General features: G+C 38.7%; 1 long non-coding RNA gene across 1 annotated transcript in view; it reads left to right on the top strand.

The window, feature by feature from the left end:
• Positions 1-20,245, top strand: part of LOC136309177 (uncharacterized) — a 146,878-nt gene extending 126,633 nt beyond the window's left edge. Inside the window, exon 3 of the long non-coding RNA XR_010726252.1 lies at positions 19,482-20,245. This is a non-coding gene — a long non-coding RNA (uncharacterized lncRNA). The remainder of the gene's footprint in view (positions 1-19,481) is intronic.
• The last annotated feature ends 262 nt before the right edge of the window (positions 20,246-20,507 follow it).

Raw genomic sequence — 20,507 nt, 5'->3', positions numbered from 1 at the left:
GATCACAGCCACTCCCATGAAGGAGAGACAGAAACCCCAGTGGGCAGGCACCACAATGCCCATACCCAAATGCCCTAGGCAGCAACAGCAGAGGGGGTGGCGCGCCTGCAGACAAACCATACCTAGGGAACAGAGGCCACACCCAGTGGACTCCAGTGGCCAAAACCTTTCTTTACACAGAGAAAATGAGAAGGCAAAGAAATGCAACACAAATGAATCAAGAGAAATCCCTAGAAAAGGACCTGAATGAATCAGATATAACCAAATTATCAAATGCAGAGTTTAAAATAATGATTGTTAGGATGCGCAAAGATATTAGAACAACAATAGATGGTCATTACGAACACCTAAATAGATAGCAAATATAAAAAAGGACATTGAAATAATAAAAAAGAATCAATCAGAAATGACAAATACAATATCAGAATGATGAACACAATGGAAGGAATTAAAAGCAGGATGGATGAAGCTGAGAATCAAATCAGTGAGTTAGAGGACATGATAAATAAAGGCACGGAAGCAGAGCAGAAAAAAGAAAAGAGACTCAAAAAGTCTGAGGAAACTCTAAGAGAGCTCTGTGACAACATGAAGAGAAATAACATCTGCATCATAGGGGTTACTGAAGAAGAAGAAGAGAAAGAAAAAGGGATAGAGACTTTGTTCAAGAATATCATAGCTGAAAACTTCCCTCAATTAAGGCAGGAAAATATCTCACATGTTCAAGAAGCACAGAGAAATCCATTAAAGAGAAACCCCCAAAAAATCAACACCAAGACACATCATAATTAAAATACCAAAGCTAAGTGATAAAGAGAAAATATTAAAAGCTGCTAGACAAAAAAAGACTATCACCTACAAAGGAGGCCCCATAAGGATGACTTCCCACTTCTCAACAGAAACACTTGAGGCCAGAAGGGAATGGCAAGAAATATTCAAAGTAATGCAGAACAAGAGCCTACAACCAAGACTACTTTATCCAGCAAGGCTATCATTTACAATTGAAGGAGAAATAAAAAGCTTTCCAGGCCAAAAAAAAAAACCTCAAGGAATTTACTACAACCAAACCAAGGCTGCAAGAAATGCTAAGGGGCCTGTTATAAACAGATCAAAGGAGAAAAAGAATATAACAAAAGAGAAATACAGTTTTAAAGAATAAAATGGCAATAAACAATTACATATCAATAATAACCTTAAATGTAAATGGATTAAATGATCTGATCAAAGGACATAGGGTAGCTGCATGGATAAGAAAACAGGACCTATACATATGCTGTCTACAAGAGACACACCTTAAATCAAAAGATGCACATAGACTGAAGATCAAAGGATGGAAAAAAGTATTTCACACAAATGAAAATTTAAAAAAAGCTGGGGTAGCAATACTTATATCAGACAAAATGGACTTTAAAACAAAGACTATAGTAAGAGATAAAGAAGGTCACTACATAATGATTAAAGGGAGCAATCCAACAGAAAGATATAATCATTATAAATATCTATGCACCTAATATAGGAGTACCTAAATATATAAAGTAGATTTTGATGGATTTAAAGGGCGAGATCAATAGCAATACTATAATAGTAGGGGATTTCAATACCACACTAACATCACTAGATAGATCCTCAAGAAAGAAAATTAACAAAGAAACAGCAGACTTAAAGGACATACTAGATCAACTTGATTTAATAGATATCTTCAGAACCTTTTACCCTAAAACAGCAGAATATACATTCTTTTCAAGTGCTCATGGTACATTCTCTAGAATAGACCGCATGTTAGGGCAAAAAAGCAGTCTCAACAAATTTAAGAAGATTGAAATCATATCAAGCACTTTCTCCGATCAAAATGGCATGAAACTAAAAATCAATCACAACAGAAAAAACTGAAAAATACTCAAACACTTGGAAACTAAATAGCATGTTATTAAATAACAAATGGGTAAGCAATGAGATCAAAGAAGAAACTTAAAAATTTCTAGAAACAAACAATATTGAGCATACATCAACTCAAAATTTATAGGACACAGCAAAAGCAGTCCTGAGAGGGAAGTTCATAGCATTATAGGCATACTTCAAGAAGTTAGAAAAAGCTCAAATAAATAACTTGACCCTACATCTTAAAAACTAGAAAAAGAACAGCAAGTAAAGCCCAGAGCTTTCCTTCCCAGAAGGAAGGAAATGGTAAAGAGCAGAGCAGAAATAAATGACATAGAGGCTAAAGAAACAATACAGAGGATCAATGAAACCAGGAGCTGGTTCTTTGAAAAGGTAAACAAGATCAATGAACCTTTAACAAGACTCACCAAGAAAAAAAGAGAGAGAACTCAAATAAATAAAATTAGAAAGGAGAGTGGAGAAATAACAACTGACACAACAGAAATACAAAATATTGTAAGAAAATACTATAAAGAACTGTACGCCAAAAAACTAGACAACCTAGATGAAATGGACAAATTCCTTGAAACATATAATCTTCCAAAAATTAATCTGGAAGAATCAGAAAACCTAAACAGACCAATTACAACAAATGAGATTGAAACAGTTATCAAAAAACCCCCCCAAAAAAGAAAAGTCCTGGGCCTGATGGCTTCACAAGTGAATTATTCAAAGAAGAACTAACTCCTATCCTTCTCAAGCTATTTCAAAAAATTCAAGAGGAAGGAAGACTTCCAAACTCCTTTTATGAGGCAAGCATAATTCTGATTCCAAAACCAGGCAAAGACAACACAAAGAAAATTATACGCCAATATCCCTGATGAATTTAGATGCTAAAATCCTCAACAAAATATTAGCAAACCGGATCCAGGAATATATGAAAAAAATCATACACCAGGATCAAGTGGGATTTATTCTTGGGAGGCAAGGTTGGTACAATATTTGCAAATCAATCAATGTGATTCATCACATAAACAAAAGGAAGGAGAAAAACCACATGATAATTTCAATAGATGCAGAAAAAGCATTTGATAAAATCCGGCACCCATTCATGATCAAAACTCTCAGCAAAGTGGGAATACAGGGAACATACCTCAACATGATAAAGGCCATCTATGACAAACCCACAGCCAACATCATACTCAATGGGCAAAAATTAAAAGCAATCCCCTTAAGATTAGGAACAAGGCAGGGGTGCCCCCTTTCACCACTCTTATTCAACATAGTTTTGGAAGTCCTAGCCACAGCAATCAGACAAGAAAAATAAATAAAATGTATCCAAATTGGAAAAGAAGAAGTAAAATTATCATTATTTGCAGATGATATGATATTGTATATAGAAAACCCTAAAGTCGCAGTCATAAAAACTACTAGACCTGATGAATGAATTCAGCAAGGTGGCAGGATATAAACTTAATACTCAGAAAGCAGAGGCATTTTTATACACTAACAATGAATTATCAGAAAGAGAAATTAAGGAGTCAATCCCCTTTACCATTGCAACCAAAAAAATAAAGTACCTAGGAATAAATTTAATTAGAGAGATTAAAGACTTGTACTCAGAAAATTATAAAACATTGATTAAAAAAAATCAGGGAAGATACAAACAAGTGGAAGCATATACCGTGCTCATAGTTAGGAAGAATAAACATCATTAAAATTCTATATTACCCAAAGCAATTTATAAATTCAATGCAATACCGATTAAAATACCAATGACTTACTTCAAAGATACAGAACACATATTCCAAAAATTTATATGGAACCAAAAGAGAACACGAATAGCCTCATCAACCCTGAAAAGGAAGAATAAAGTGGGAGGTATCACACTTCTGTATATCAAGTTATACTATAAGGCCATTGTACTCAAAACAGCCTGGTACTGGCATAAGAACAGGCATATAGATCAATGGAACAGAACTGAGAACCCAGAAATAAACCCACACTTTTATGGACAACTGATATTTGACAAAGGAGGTAAGAGTATACATTGGAGTAAAGACAGCCTCTTCAACAAATGGTGTTGGGAAAATTGGACAGCTACATGCAAAAAAAAATGAAACTAGACCACCAACTTACACCATTCACAAAAATCAACTCAAAATGGATAAAAGACTTAAATGTAAGCCATGAACCCATAAGCATCTTAGAAGAAAACATAGGCAGTAAGCTCTCTGACATCTCTCGCAGCAATATATTTGCTGATTTGTCTCCACAGGCAAGTGAAATAAAAGACAGGATAAACAAATGGGACTATATCAAACTAAAAAGCTTCTGCACAGCTAAAGACAATAAGAACAGAATAAAAAGACAAACTACACAATGGGAGAATATATTTGACAATGCATCTGATAAGGGGTTAATAACCAAAATTTATAAAAAACTTGTAAAACTTAATACCAGGAAGACAAACAATCCAATCCAAAAATGGGCAAAAGAAATGAATAGACACTTCTCCGAAGAGGACATATAGATGGCCAATAGGCATATGAAAAAATGATCAACATCACTAATCATTAGAGAAATGCAAATTAAAACCACAATGAGATATCACCTCATACCAGTCAGAATGGCGCTCATCAACAAAACAACACAGAATAAGTGCTGGTGAGGATGTGGAGAAAAGGAAACCCTCCTGCACTGCTGGTGGGAATGCAGACTGGTGCAGCCACTGTGAAAAACAGTATGAAGACTCCTCAAGAAATTTAAAATCGCCTGATCAGGCGGTGGCACAGTGGATGGAGCACCGGACTGGGATGCGGAGGACCCAGGTTCGAGACTCCGAGATCGCCAGCCTGAGTGCGGGCTTATCTAGTTTGAGCAAAGCTCACCAGCTTGGACCCAGGGTCACTGGCTTGAGCGGGGGGGTTGCTCGGTCTGCTGTAGCCCCATAGTCAGGGCACATATGAGAGAGCAATCAGTGAACAGCTAAAGTACCACAACAGGAAACTGATGATTGATGTTTCTCATCTCTTTCCATTCCTGTCTGTCTGTCCCTGTCTATCCTTCTCTCTGACTCTCTCTCTGTCTCTGAAAACAAAATAAAAAACAAAACAAAACATAAAAAAAAGGAGAAATTAAAAATTGAACTGCCTTTTGACCCAGCTATACCACTGTTAGGAATATACCCCAAGAACACCATAGCACTGTTTGAAAAGAAGAAATGCACCCCCATGTTTATGGCAGCATTGTTCACAATAGCGAAAATCTAGAAACAGCCCAAGTGACCGTCAGTGGATGAGTGGATTAAAAAGCTTTGGTATATATATATACTATGGAATACTACTCAGCCATAAGAAATGATGTCATCGGATCATTTACAACATGGATGGACCTTGATAACATTATACTGAGCGAAATAAGTAAATCAGAAAAAATTAAGAACTATATGGACCCATACATAGGTGGGACATAAAAATGAGACTCAGAGATATGGACAAGAGTGTGGGGGTTACAGGAAGAGGGGGAGGAGAGGGAGGGGGTTGGGGGAGGGGAGGGGCACAAAGAAAATCAGTTAGAAGGTAACGGAAGACAATTGGACTTTGGGTGATGGGAATGCAGCATAATCAAATGTCAAAATAACCTAGAGATAGTTTCTCTGAACATATGTACCCTGATTTACCAATGTCACCCCGTTAAAATTAATTTTAAAAAAGGATAAAAACCGTATCCCCGAGCATGTAAAGGGATCACAAGGAGAGGACTGTCTACTGAGGACCTCATTCAGCTGGAGAAGCAGCTGATTGAAGAGGAAGAGATAGAAACTGCAGAATCCAAGAGATTTGGTACCAAGGATTTGGCAGAAGGTTTTTCTATGGTGGAGGATAGGTTGGCAAAATTTCAGGCTGAGGACCCCAGTAACAACAAATTCAGTAAGGCCTACAGAGCTGTTATGGATGCCTTGCAATGCTATTGGCAGATTTTGAAAGAGAAGTCATCAACCTTCCAGACTAGCCTCAAACAATTCTTTAAGAAGGCAGAGAGGCTGCAACAGATCTTATACCCTCTTTATCAGCTCTTCTCGAGATGAAACACCTGTAGTACAGGAAGAATCATCTCCAGCGTCTCCTGCACGTTCCTTAAGCAATCCTGACTCACCTGACCTAGTATCTCCAGCACCTTCTGCAGGTTCTCCAGCCTCTCCAGCTTCCTCCTCCCAATAGGTCACTGTCTCCCACCTTGCAATGTCATCCAGTGTGCAAGCCAACCATAGGAATAAAGGTAAGGAATTCTTTTACACTCATTTTTTTTTTTGCCATTTTTTCTGTTAATACAGTACAGTATATTTATTTATGTCCTTTTTCTTTTTCTGTGGCTTAGTTGGTTTTATGTTCTAGATTATGATTTTACAACTGTGTTAGGATAGGTAAGTGACTTAAGCTAGGGTGTGTTTCCACTTACACCAAAATTTGGGTTACGTCACTGTCTTAGGAACAGAATTGTGATTGAACTCAAGGACCCCTCTGTATATTCTTAGTCACTCTATAACAGCGTCACCAAGTGAAACCAGCAAACTCTGTTCACTCCAATGCAATGAGGCAACTTCGGACCCTTTTGAATCCCTCCTAATTTAGCCTGTGGGTTTGAGGGACAACCCCTGCCCCCCTGCCCAGTCACTATTCCACAAACACCTCCCTCCATGTGGGCTACTCTCTAGGAAAGATGAGACCTCGTTCTGCTTTCATAACCTTTCCATTCAGTGGGTGGGTGGGGAGAGAGGAGAATTGGTATGAGCTAACTTCTAAGGAGGATACCCTGAAATCTACATCATGACTTCCCTGGGGTTTGGTGACGTTGGGTGTAACAGTCCAGGGTGTTTAATTAGAGAGGTGGTGGCATGAGATTTTTGGGGTTTCTGGGCATGAAGTGGGGGCCTGTCTGGGCCATCAGGCGGAAAGCAGGACCCCTTGCAGCAGGCAGGGAGGGGACGGTGAGAAGTTCCAGCTCCCCAGAGAGATAGAGAAAGCAGTCTGGCAAGAAATGGACAGAGTGTCAGGCGCCAAGCCAGGCAGCTGTGGTTTGGGGCAGGGATCCAGGGCCAGTAGGGAACCAGAGTGCCAAATGGGAGCTGAGCAAGCGCCCAGTCATATGCTAGACTTGGCCCACAGGGTGAGTTTAGACAGAAATACTCTGGCTGCAGTGCACCTGGGTGCCAAAGAGCTTCCTTCAGGCACCTGGATGCTGGGTTTAGGGCAGCAAGACTGACCGATGCCTCTCCCTACTTGCGGCCAAGAGTCCCAGATTATGAATCAATAGGCTTATATAGGATCAGCTCAGCTACCGAGCAGGGCAGATGTCCCAGGGACGTGAGGGACTGTTACCCTCATCCTTCTCACCAGGACAGGCAGTCATTCCTATAAACTGAAACAGATGAAGTCTAAAGTTCCTAGAGACTTTTTTTTTAATCTCTGAAACACACCGACACACAAAGTGACTATAGGTGACAGACAGATATATACATCCATACATATACAGAGACACACACATACTGATAAGTCTTATACACGAAAGAGATAAATTCTTAAAAACCTTTATTTAAACTCAGTTTTTTAAAAAAAAAATCCCTACTTGTCCTGACCTGTGGTGGCGCAGTGGATAAAACGTTGACCTAGAATGCTGAGGTTGCTGGTTCGAAACCCCGGGCTTGCCTGGTCAAGGCACATATGGGAGTTGATGCTTCTTGCTCCTCCCTTTGTTCCTTCTATCTCTTTCCTCTCTTTCTCTCTCTCTCCAATAAAAATAAATAAATAAAATCTAAAAAAAAAATAAAAGTAAAAAAATAAATAAAAAAACAATTCTCACTTGAAATTAATCAAGCTAACATCTCCTGATGGATTGTATGCTTTCTGTATTTAAATAACAGGATATATACAGCCCAACTTATTTTTCCTTTTCTACTTTATTACCAGGAAGCTCAGAGCTAAACTTCATCCTTCCTTAGTTTAATTGTAATCGTCTAGTTTAATTGTATTCTTCTTTCAACCAATTTTAGTACTTGACTTAAGTATATAGGTCTTTGATATAATTTTATGGATATTCATCAAGTGTAATTTTTAATGATTTTAAAAGTGAATAATGAGTAAATAATAAGTGAGTTGAATTTTCTGGAATCTTAAATATATGTGCCAGGAAAGTTTATCGATGAGTTATTAAGTTCTAAAGAAGCAGGACTCCATTGCAGTGAACAAGATCCCAGTATAGAACCTACCTGGAGGGAGTTTCGATCGTAGGACCTGCCCTCTGAGCCTGAGTGTGAAGGGGTGTGGGCAGTGTGAGGCGGCTGTGGGGAACGGATTAATCAGGAGTACCTGTGGCAGGAGAGAGTCACTGGTCTCCCAGCCTGGGTCTGCTTTGCCAGCATCTCTCACTTTGCACCTACTGTCTCAGCCATATTTACAAACACACGGAGGAATGTTGGCCACATCCTCCCTGGGCAATTTGGACAATGCCTTTGCAGTCCTTTATCTGACCCACTAGGTCCACACGGCGCCTTGCCTCAAAGATATCAGGGAAAGAAAGGCCTGCAGTGTCACTGAGTCCATTCCTCAGGGTGGGGCAGGAGTGAGAAGCAACCCGATCTGTGCCTTCTCCCTCTGGGGAGACACACGCGGTGAAATCTCCTCTTTATCCCCAGAGCAAGGCATTGGCAACAGCCATCTTAGGAGTACCCAATTCAGTTTCTCATTCTGGCATCTCTCCTTGACTTATCTTCACCCTCTCTGCATTTTTGGAGATCGTTTGCGGAGGCAGGAATGTGTCCGGAAAACCTTCCACAAACATTTCATGGGGCCAGGAGTGGATGTTCTTCTCAGCTTCACTGACACTGGTCGGAGGGTGCAGGCTGAAGCTCTACTCGTCTCAGGAGGGGCTGGCACCTGGAAGGTTCTGCCGACCCTCTGAGCTACAGGGTGAGTGTGGCGGACAGCGCTGCCCCCAGAAGACTGCAAAGACAAGCCATCCTCCTGCCAAGTTCTCCCAGCAGGGGGCCATTGGCACGGAGTGAAGGGCTTTGAGATCCCCAGTTCCTTCCAGGCAGAGAACAATGATGGAAGGCGTCCTCTCTGAAGCAGCTCCTGGAGCACTGAATGTTTCTTCTCTGGCCTCATTTCATCCGCCGGAGAGAAAAAGTTCTAGAGACAATCTGACATGGTTTTAAAACAAGTAGAGAACTGATGTGGGGAAAAGGACTCAACTTGTCTTGTACACTTCTGAGGGACAAAGCTAGGACTTGTGAACACAGGTTAGAAGGAAACAGAACTAAGGTCAAAATACGGAGGCTTTTGTTTCCTTTAGACTTGTTCAAAAGTGAGCTGAGTCCATTCACGGATGAATGGGTAAAGAAAACATGGTCTATACCTATAGTGGAAGATTTTTTTAACCTTAAAAGGAAGGAAACTTACGCATGCTACAATGTGGGTGAACCTGGAGGACATTATGCTGAGTGAGACAAGCCAGTTCCAAATACTGTATGATTCCACAGACAGGAAGTACAATGGCAATTGCCAGGGGCTGGGGGCTTGGGGAGTGGGCAGATATTGTGTCCTGGGGACAGTTTCTGTTTGGGATGGCGATGAGACCTGCGGATTAAAGATAGTGATTCACTCATCACATCACAGCAGGGTGAAGGTACATTTAAAAATGGTGAAAAGGAAAAATTTTGTGTTATATATTTTCATAATAAAAAATTAAATAAACAGCATTGGACATTAAAGGGCCCTGTGTATGACAGTGGAAAGAAATGGCCATTAGGTAGCTTATCACATTAGCATGAATATGCCCCTTTTGGTATTTGCTGCTGGTTCAGTTTTGGTGGAACAGTGCCAGATACCACAATCTTATATGGGAAGTAAGAGGCCCCTTACTCAGTTTTGAAGACAACTAGAAAATAGAGGCAGAAGGTCAAGTTCTTATAGGAAAGGAGTCTCATTTGCCTTCCTCTAGTATGCACGTGTGAGTGGCAGGGATAGGGTACTCATTAACAGCTGGGAGGTTGCATGGTGTAGCAAGAGGCACTGTGGTGTTGAAGAAAGATTCTTTCTAGATAGTCTAGGTTCTAGTTTTATAGTTATTGAACCTCTTAGAACCTCACTTTCTGTATCTGTAAAATGGGAATAACTTTGTTCAGAAATAGATGTCTATGTCTATAACAGCACCACTAACACATAGTGGTTTACCCACAAAAATATTCACTATTATTGGTCCCCCAAAATATTCATTTTTAAACTTTTCATTCTTAAAATGTATTTTAATATGACTTGTCTGTCAGCAATACAGTTCATGGAAAATTCATCATAGCAACCAGGAAATGAAGTTAACACTGCAAAAGGCATTATTCTTGCTCTGTGTTGACACATCAATATAACCCTGAACAATTTTGGACATCTTGGAGTGTTTTACAAAGTGACGGGTGATTACTTCTTGTTTTGGAATGCCTAAAGTCAAGAAACAGGGGCTCCAGGACATGGGAGGAGAAAAATAGGAGGGCACTTGAGTATTCTTGCAACTTGATTAGGGCTTGGAGAGTAACCATCTTTTTAATATCATTTCCAGGAACTATAGTCAGTTCCCGGGCTCCAGATAACCATGATGCCCAGTGACCTAAACACAAAAATTCTGTCACCACATAAAGTGTATGCAAATGAATTGAGAAGATTCAAACCTCAGAAACCAAGGATTTGACTCTATCTTATTTTAGGAACCTGGCAGGTATCAGGGAAAGGAATAGAAAAAGAAGCCTGCTGATAATGTGACCATAATGAAGGTTCCAGCATAATTAATTTATTATTAAAACACCTCCAAACTTGATAAGGAACTATAGAATTACAAAGGAAAGTTGTAGAAAAAGCATTTTTCTAAAAATACATATTCATTGTAGGGCATCAAAAGACTTCTTCTCTGGCCAAGATGGAGTAAGAGTAAATATATTTACTCTTCTACCTTAAGTAACTAAAAAACTAAACAAAATAATGATACAATAGTTTTCAGATATTTCAACATAGAACTATGACTTTTTTTTAAGTGAGGAGAGGGGATATAGAGAGACTCCCACATGCACCCTGACCAGGATCCACCTGGCAACTCCAGTCTGGGACCAATGCTTGAATCAACCAAGCTATCCTCAGTGCCCAGGGCCTCAAGCCACTGGCTGCAAGAGGGAAAGAAAGATATAAGGGGTCAGGGCAAGGAAGAGAAACAGGTGGTCACTTCTCAGGTGTGCTGTGACCAGGGATCAAACCTGGGACATCTGCTTGCTGGGCTGATGCTCTATCCACTGAGCCAACTGGACAGGGTCTGAACTACAACCATTGAAGAAGGGGAGAAAAAAGAGATAAATCTTACAATTGCTCCAGGTAGGTGACTAGAGAGGTAATTTCCAGACTATGGTGCAAAGAGGCAAAAACAGAGTTCATTAATCTCATTACAATGAGGAGCTAAAAATCCAGGTGAAGGGAGGTCAAAGCTACTAGAACTTATTGAAGAGAGCTTTAAGAGTGAGCAAGCTCCAGAGATTTGCAGAGGGGTCACTTCAAAATTTTGGTTGAGTAGTGATCTATGTACATATGAGAGGAATGAATCTGAGGAGAAAGAATTACCCCAAAACCAGCAGACAGAACATTTACCAGAGTTCACACAAGGCTAAGAATAGTTTGTGTTCCCACTAGCCAGAGTAGAAAGACCTCCTAATACAGTCTTAAGAAGGGAACTCATCTTTTTTAGTCCTGCCTCAGTAGTGGGACCAAATAAGCCCTGGACTAAAAGCTGCTCTTGACTCATCATAAAGAGCTTAAAATCAAGCCTTGAAAAGATCCAATTGGTCCCAGGTAACTTAACCTAGTGCCATAATAAAGTTCAACACTATTTAAAGGAATATAACAAAATCCAGCAAACAATGTAGAATTACCGTGTCAGGTATCTCTAATAAAAAATTATCAGTATATAAAGAAGCACAAAAATATTACTTATAACCAGGATAAAAACTGATCAATATAAACAGTCCCAGAAATTATGGAAATAATAAACTAGCAGATAAAGATGTAAAATACAATATCTAAAATGAAAAAATACTTGATGGCATTAATAGTTAATCAGACATTGCAGCAGAAAAGCTAAGTGAAGCTGAAGACAGAGCAATATAAACTATCCACAATGAAGAATCAAGAGAAAAAAGACTGAAAAAATTAATACAGCATTAGTGATTTGTGGACTATACATGTATAACCCAAGTGGACTACATGTGTATAATTAAAGTGCTAAGAAAATGGTGTGGGCGGTGGGGGAGAAAATATGTGAAGAAATAAAAATGTTCTAACTTTGATAAAAGTGATAAACTGAGAGATTCAAGGCCCTCGACAAACATGCATCAGAACAAACATTAAGAAAACCATGCCAAAACACAGGATAATTAAACTGTTGAGTATGAGTGGTAAAAAGAAAATCTTAAAATCAGCCAGATGAAAAGGGACACATTACATGCCTGGAAACAAAAAAAATGACAATGAAATGGCAGCAGATTTCTTGTCAAAAACCAGAAGGCAATGGATTTAAAGTGATTCATAACATATGTTGAAGGAAAATGTATGACAACAACAAGGAGGAAATAGAAGTATACTGTTATAAGATTCTTATCCTTAAAGTGGAACAATATTATTTTAAGTTAAACCATTAGAAGTTAAAAAGTGTAATATATACTTATAGGAGACCAATATTTATGACACAGATTATGTTCTCTCAAAAACAAACTCTAGTGCTAGTTCAATGAGTTTATCATTCTCAAATTTATGTCTTTCATTCTAGCTTTAATTAGTTATAATGATATTTGTAATTTAAAAATTTAACCTATCTCTATAGTTCAACATCTTTTTTTTTTAAACATTGTCAAGTAACAGCAAGGGAAGTATTTTCAGCATCATGCTGGTCTCACCAACCTAAATTTGGTACTGTGGAATTTGTTGATGAGGACAAACTATGTGAGAATTCCTATGCTTGAAGTAATACTGGGTTTGGGCCATTTCTATTTAAATGATGGATTTGGAAAAAAAATGTGTTTACAAAATGATTCTTCTATTTACAAACTGCACTGACTTCTGTTTGGGAAAACAAGTAAGGTCGTCTCTATGACTTGGAGGTCCCACACGTTGCACATAGAAAAGGACATACACTTCTGGTGCCGTTAGTCATTGTGGAATTAATAAGACTTTTGGAAAACATGATGGAAAACTTGCTTACTTAATAACTAACCATTCTTGTCAGATAAGTGAAAATAATACTGACCTCACTGAATTTTCCACCAATGCATCTCCCTATTCAGACTGCAAGTGGGTCATATTTGGAACTATGAACTTTAAACAATGTCAGTTATTCAGGGGCTGGATAATTTGATAGGAATATAGCATGTTAAGTGGTAGTGATAGCTTAGAGAGTAAGGTATATGGTTAATGAGTACATCCAACTAGAGGCCCAGGCAGCTTGGCTTAGTGGTAAAGAACAAATAGAGGATCCAAAGAATGTCCTAGTTCTGTCATTGGCTAGACCTCATCAAGCAAGGCCATGTAACTTCCTCAGACCTTAGTTTCTACTTTAGACCAGGGCAGTATTTCTCTAAGTATAGTGAATACCACTGGTTGTATGCCACATTTTCCCCCCTTCTTAACATAAATTAGTGTATTTTAGAAAAAAGTTAGAACCTTTGAAACGCCTAAGAACTTGTAGCATTTGTTACCTCTGGAAGCAGAGGTGTGAAGTTAAGGTTAAAAATGAAATAACTGTGGTTAAAAGTCTGTTTAGAAAGGAGAAGGACATCCTCTGGGTCCACGCTGCCAGCAATTGCCCCTCCTCACCCAACTGAGCAGAAGACTCCAGAAGAGAATTCTCCCAGAAGATGAACCTATTGGGGTACCTAGGGCCTCAGTGCTGAGAGAAGATTTATGCAAGTATGGGAAAGTTTGTATATATATTAGTGAAAGTATTTAAAAATCTTATTAAACCATAGTACTATGATTAACTCTGCAAAGAGTTTTCCAAAGAAAACAAATAGCTATGTAGGAAAGGAAAAGACATCACAGTTTAATGTGTGGCTCAGCTGTCAATAGTAATGTCATTAAAGTAATCATTACTTTAATGATTAAAGTAATGTCATTAAAGTAATTTCAACTGAATATTGATTTAACCCAAATGTCTATATTGGAAGAATGGGAAGATGGGAAATGGAAGTGGGAATTGAGTAAGTAATACTGAATTTAAGCTAAATCTGAATCTTTCATAGTAGGAAGTCAATAGATAATGCTAAAATAAGAAACCAAGTAGAAATACTAGGACTTGTTTTTGAAAATAAAGAATTAGAGGTAAATATGAAAATAATTTAGAAGCACTGAAAGTGGTAACTTTAAGGGGTAGAGGACAGCTTTATATTTTATAACTTCCTGCAGAATTTTTTGACTGTTAACTATATGCAATAAAATTTTGACACATTTTTAAAATTCCATTAAAAAAGTAATGAAGGTGTTATATGCAAATGATGGAAAATTAGAAAATACTAGCCGGGGAGACTTTTAAGCTGTGACTTTATAAGAGAGTTTCTGAACTGATCTAATAAAAACAGCGAATTACCACTCTCTATTGACATTTGTTGTCATAATGCCCACAGCTGAAATCACGTGCATTATTATTTAAATTATAGCGGGTCATTACAGAATTTCATAAACCAGAGCTGGAAGATAACTGGGACACTTTGAAAACTTTAAACACTTTCATTTATAGAGTCATATTTATAAGTTTTTGCCTAGGAAATGCTAGTGCCCCCCATCCATCACCTGTAACACACACCTTTTTAAAAATAATAATGGTTTCTAGAATAGCTGGGATCACCATTGTGTGATACTTGTTAAATTGAAAATATAAGAGAACTGGGTAGGCATCTATTATTAAATGAGGTAAAGCATGTAAAATACCAGGTACGAATGAATCTTTGCTTCCTTCTCTCTCACCCTCCCCCATAGGAAAGGAGGTTAACTGGCAATCACTCAAATTATGACATTGTTTCACAGGTTCTTGGAACCTGGAACCAGAGTGATGTTTGGGAAGGGAAGTGCTTCTTTTATAAATCAGAGTCTGATGGCTCGAAGATTCTAGAATTATATCAGAAGAAATGAAAAATTAATGGAAAATGACTAGATTTTAACCCAATGGTTTAGAACATCCAGAGCCAAGAGAAGGTCTTTATAATAATTAGAGCCAGCTGTGTGCTTGGGCAGTTCAGGTCATGCCAGATGCCAAACCCCAACTCAAACACTTACAGGAAGATTCTCATCATCAAAAGTTTCCAAACATCCTGTAAAAAAATCAAAAGAAGGTAAATTATGTTATCTTTTCCCATTCAGTCAAAACAATTTTCTCTCAAATATTGATCATCTCTCTGTTTTCACTGGTGCTTTGTATCTGAAGATAATGTTACTGATACATTATTGTGCATACATGAAAGAATTCTTTTTTAAAAAAAGACATCATTAACAACTTTCCATTCTGCTGGAATTTGTTCTTGGATAATGATCTTTACCCAAGAGCCACACCAACTCACCCATAAGTCACATGGTTTTGGCCAGTAAAGATGAACTGAACCAGCATCTCTCTGAATTAAAGAACTGAGTTGCTGGGAGCAAAGGGGAAGAAAAGGAGACTTTTACTGTAGTCTCTGTTGAAACTTTTGAATTTAAAGAAAAAGATATATGAGAATTTCCTATTCCAAAAAATAAGTACTTAAAAAAAATTTTTTTTCAGTAGAAGAATATATTGGTTTGCTGACTTGCTCACCTTAGCTATAGAAGTTCTAGTAGACATGAACTATATACTTTAGAGAGTAGAAACTTACTTTCCTCTAGGTCATTTATTATATTCTTTCTGTTGAATTGTAAATCTCTTGAATTATATTAAATTGCAGGTCCTCTCATCTCATGTTTCTTTTACTTCTGCTTCAGGACTAGTTTTTTTTGAAGCTACAGCTGAGAGAGAGGAGACTTGAAATAAAGCCACACAGCATTTTGCTTCAGTAGTAGCAAGCAGTGTTGGGGGTTGGCCGGGTTCCAGAACTCCCCACTTAACTCAAGCTGGGCCCTCCCTCTCCAGGCCCATTTCTATTGGTCACTTTGTTGCAGCACAAAAAAGAGGTGGAGCAAGACCATGGCTTTACTGCTATTTACCATGGTGACTAACTTGGTGCTAAATGTAGAATTCACTGCATTCCTGAGGTTGACTCATTTCCACTCAAAACCTTTGCGTTGGGGTTGGAACTCAGCGCAGGTTCCACAGGGCTGCTCCTGGAAGCTGGCCTTGGATCTTCTTATCTGGACCAGCCCAGGGTGTTCTCCACCTGAACACAGCTTGTTCTGATGCAGATTGATTAAAAAAACAAACTAACTAATGAACTAACTAAAACAAATTAACAAAAACACTTAGATATGCTAAGATGGGAAAGAGAATTCAGAGAAGAATGTTCTAAGTGAATCTTAGACTTACCTGGGTTCCCTGACCATTAGAAACTCCAACAAAGTAGTCTTCCTTCATCTGTCCTAGGACTGACTCAGTGTTGGTAGAGCAGGAAATTTGGTTCTTATTAGCCACATTCCTAGATTCTTTCAATTCCTGAAACAAAATTAGTTTAGAGATGCAACCATATTTTTCTTAAGGGCATTTTAGCCTTTTTATCAAATAATTCAATAAGGTAGAATGGAACTCCTACCACTGACTGACCTCTAGGTTTCTCCTATAGATCAGAAGTCTGTAAAATGAAGTAGTTGTACTTAGTGGAGAGGCAAGGCAATCTTTTGGAGTACAGGAAGAAAATATTTGCACTTAGATTTATTGTTATAGAAAATAAAATAAAATAGAAGTTAAGATTTATTAATATTTAATAAATAATGTAGATTGACGTCAGAAGGTCAGTTGCTCTGAATGACAGAGGAGAAAATCCCATAATTTAGAGAGGTTAATAGCATCACCATAACTCATTTGTTTTTAGTGTACTAGGACACACTGTACTTTATGTGTGATAGGCTGCATGGATTTATAGGTTTTATACTCTGGTTTTGATAAAACTAACCCTAATAAAAATGGGCTAATAACATAAAAATATTTTTCAAATGGAATCAGAGAGTAAAGCTCATAACAAAATACAAAGCATAAGTACACAACAAGAATATGGTAGAACATACACCTTCTTCATTCATCTGTCACATGAGGTAAAAATAAGAACAATCTAATTTATCACATGGTCTCAACTAAAAATACTCCTTGTTTTCTGTCTACAGACTTCCACAGTCTGACTGTGAGTGTCTTCTTAGCCTTATACTAGACTCTTCTGTAGCCTCAGTTTCTAGACATAGAGTATCTCTCTGTGTTCACTGGTCCCTTCACAGTTATTTGCATTGGCACCATATCCTTATTCCTTAACCTGAAACTTCTCTTCTCCATTGCTCACCCCACCATCAAAGTTCTGCTCAAGGCCTGTTCAAACCCACATTCTTGTGACTTCCCTTTTGAAGGCAAAGTTGTCCTGTGCCTTCCTCCTGCCCTTCAGTTGTACCCTTAATTCATTTTGTAGTGTTTTAGTTGGTGGTTTGTGCTTATCCCTTCTACTATGGCTCAGGTTCTTGAGGGAAGAGACTGTGTCTTAATTCTTTTTCGTTAAACCTTCAGGGTTTTGTATAAAGTGGGAGGTGACCCATGGTAGTCTGATGAACACGAGTTCCCCCTGCAGCTCAGCTTAGCCTCTGTGGTTCGTTTAATATTTATGGAAAGTCCACTCTGAAGGAGACTCTGGACAGAGCTCATCAGTATCTGCTCTGTCACTCACATCTTCAGTGAGATGTGTAACCAAACTAACTGCATGAGCTTGGTTTTAATTTTTATGTTCAATTTTTGATGAAAATCTAAATAAAATGTAGCAGCTATGTAGAAAAAGAAATAAGCCAAAACATCAGGTAAGCCTATATTTAACAAGTGGTAGTATTAATCTAAAGCTGATATTCATCCCTTAATGTGGTACTGCAGTTACTTAACTAGCACAGAATAAAAGTGTCATTGTTTAAAAGTGGGATTGGGCTATGGTGGTGCCTTTACAGAACTGAACTTAAAGCAGTAGGTGGGAGAAAATAATTAAGATAGTTACCTAATGTTAATTGAAGGTTATTTTAAAAAGTAAAGAATTGGGAACTACCTGAATGTTCTTGAACTGGGAACTCATGAAAGAATTTGGAGTATATCCATATCTTGTGACAGGCAGCATCATGGGAAAATGTACATAGTATTTAGTTTAATGAAAAGGGCAAGTTGTATAAAATACCTATAGTATGGTTTAGTTTTTGTTTAAAAAATTCCCTATAAATGCACTGAAAGGGAAATGGAAAATGTAAGTTGTCTGTGTATGTGCATATATACACACATACATGTATATAGACTCATATATACATACATATTTTTTCTCTGGAAGAATAGGTTCACGAAATTGTTAACAGCAGTTACCTCTAAGAAAAAGGAATTAGAGGAGAAGCACAAAGTGAGGGAAAGGAAGTTCTTATTTTTCACATTTCTATGTTATTTGAATTTGTTATAATAAATGCACATCATGTTTGTGATTTTAAAACAGTAGTTAGTTGTTGAAGGAAAGAAGAAGTCCCGTGGGCAGAAGTATGTCAGGATTGCAGCAAACACACAGAGAAACTCGGAAACCTGGAAAGAGGGGTGAGTGGCCAGTGGGCCACGCAGGGTGCTGAAGCCACTGCCGGCTCCAGGATCTGTTCCTGCCGCCGCGGAATGTGAGCTCATCCTCATACCCGCAGGAGCGTAATTCTACCAAGGAGCCTATGCTGGTCACCTTTGCGCCTAATGGGGGACAAATGGTTTTCTCCTCTGTTGGAAACATCTTCAGGGGAAGGGTCGAGGGTCCACCTTGGGAGTGCAAGCCAGACTTCACTTTCCTTGCTCCCTATGTCAACACCAAACCAGTCTGGTAGTGTTTCACTGTCCGATTTACACCTGAGTTCATGTTCAGTTCACATACCCGAAGAGCCATCTAATCAAGACCCTTGTTTCTATAAGCAACCATACGAAATTTTGAAGGATGTCCTTATGTTATTCTTTTGTTTTGGGTTTGTTTGTTTTTTAGGTAAAGTCTAAATTCATTTTTTCTCTTAACGCATATCTGTTGATTCTCAAATAGGTCTTGCTCTAAGCCTGAGTTTTTTGGTTGTTTTGTGCAAAGTTGGTAGAGAAAACAGAGCCCTGGAGGCCAGCCTTGCTGCACACAGTCTATACAACCTTGAACAGAGCAGCTTTCTTCTCCGCGCTTCGGCATCTTCCTCTGTCTGATGAGAGGGTTGTAGCGGATGATCTCAGGGGCTTTACAGGCACTAACACTGACATTCCAGTCTGGGAACTCTGAATGGACAGACGCTGTCTCCCCAGAGCTGTGTGGGCTTTGGGAGGCCCACAAACGTAGAGTGGAAATGAATTGTTTAAACCGTTTTCTTTTAATTGCTCCCTTGTCTTTCTTTCAGAACAAAACACTAACACTTCATGGTGCTATAAACTGCGACAGAATCGGACCAAGTGGCCAGAGCGGAACGCAGCAACAAGCTGTATAAGGACCAGCACTCCTTCCTCTGTGTTCAGAGAGAAGGCCAGCACCACATCTGGCACCCAAAAGGTGTGCAATCCAAGTTCTTTGAACAAATAAATGTATGAATAAGTGATGTCACCAGCTGAGAAAAAGGCCAACCTGCTTAGAGGAACGCTGCCCGCAAGTGGGCTCTGCAGACCAGCTGGAAGGTTTTCCAGCCCGAAGTGCTCCGGCCCTGAGCTGCCTTCTCTTCCTGAGAAGGTCTCCCTGATTGGCTAACCGTTTCCTAAAGTTCAGGGAGTGAAGAAGAGAACCCCTCTGAGCCTGGCTACACCCATGCACAGAATATTCAAGAAAGGCAGTTTAATCCATTACCAAAGAGAGCGCTTTGTTTTTCCATTCCAGTTGGGAAGTGAGCTAACACTACAGAACAGGTGCAAACAAAGCCTTTTCTGTGCGTCAGCAAATAGATGCTACTTGTTTCAAGTCAACTCACTGCATTGGAAAAAAAAAGAACTTGAACGATCTTGGAAAGCTATTTTGGTAAGTCCTGTGGTGACACAGTGGATAAAACAGTCAACCTGTAATGCTGGGGTTGCTGGTTCGAAACCGTAGGCTTGCCTGGTCAAGGCACATACAGGAAGCAACTACTATGAGTTGATGCTTCCTGCTCCTTCTCACCCTCCTTTATCTCTCTCTCTCTCTCTCTCTCTCTCCTTTCTCTAAAAATCAATAAATAAAATCTTTTAAAAATAATAAAGTTATTCTGTTATCTTAAGTAAGTGAAACTAATTTGTCTATGCTTCTATTTATCCTTTAGTTGGTTTAATACATTCTTCCTTCAAAGACAACACAAAGATCAACTTCAGCCAACTTTAGCACAAATGCCCAAGTTCAGTCATTCAGATGAATTTATAATGGAGAAATTATTTTTTAACTTTTACACACAGAGGGCTCTCCCTAC

This window comes from Saccopteryx bilineata, chromosome 6 (assembly GCF_036850765.1).
Source record: "Saccopteryx bilineata isolate mSacBil1 chromosome 6, mSacBil1_pri_phased_curated, whole genome shotgun sequence".
NCBI lineage: Eukaryota > Metazoa > Chordata > Mammalia > Chiroptera > Emballonuridae > Saccopteryx > Saccopteryx bilineata.
This window is presented reverse-complemented; position numbering and strand designations above follow the sequence as displayed.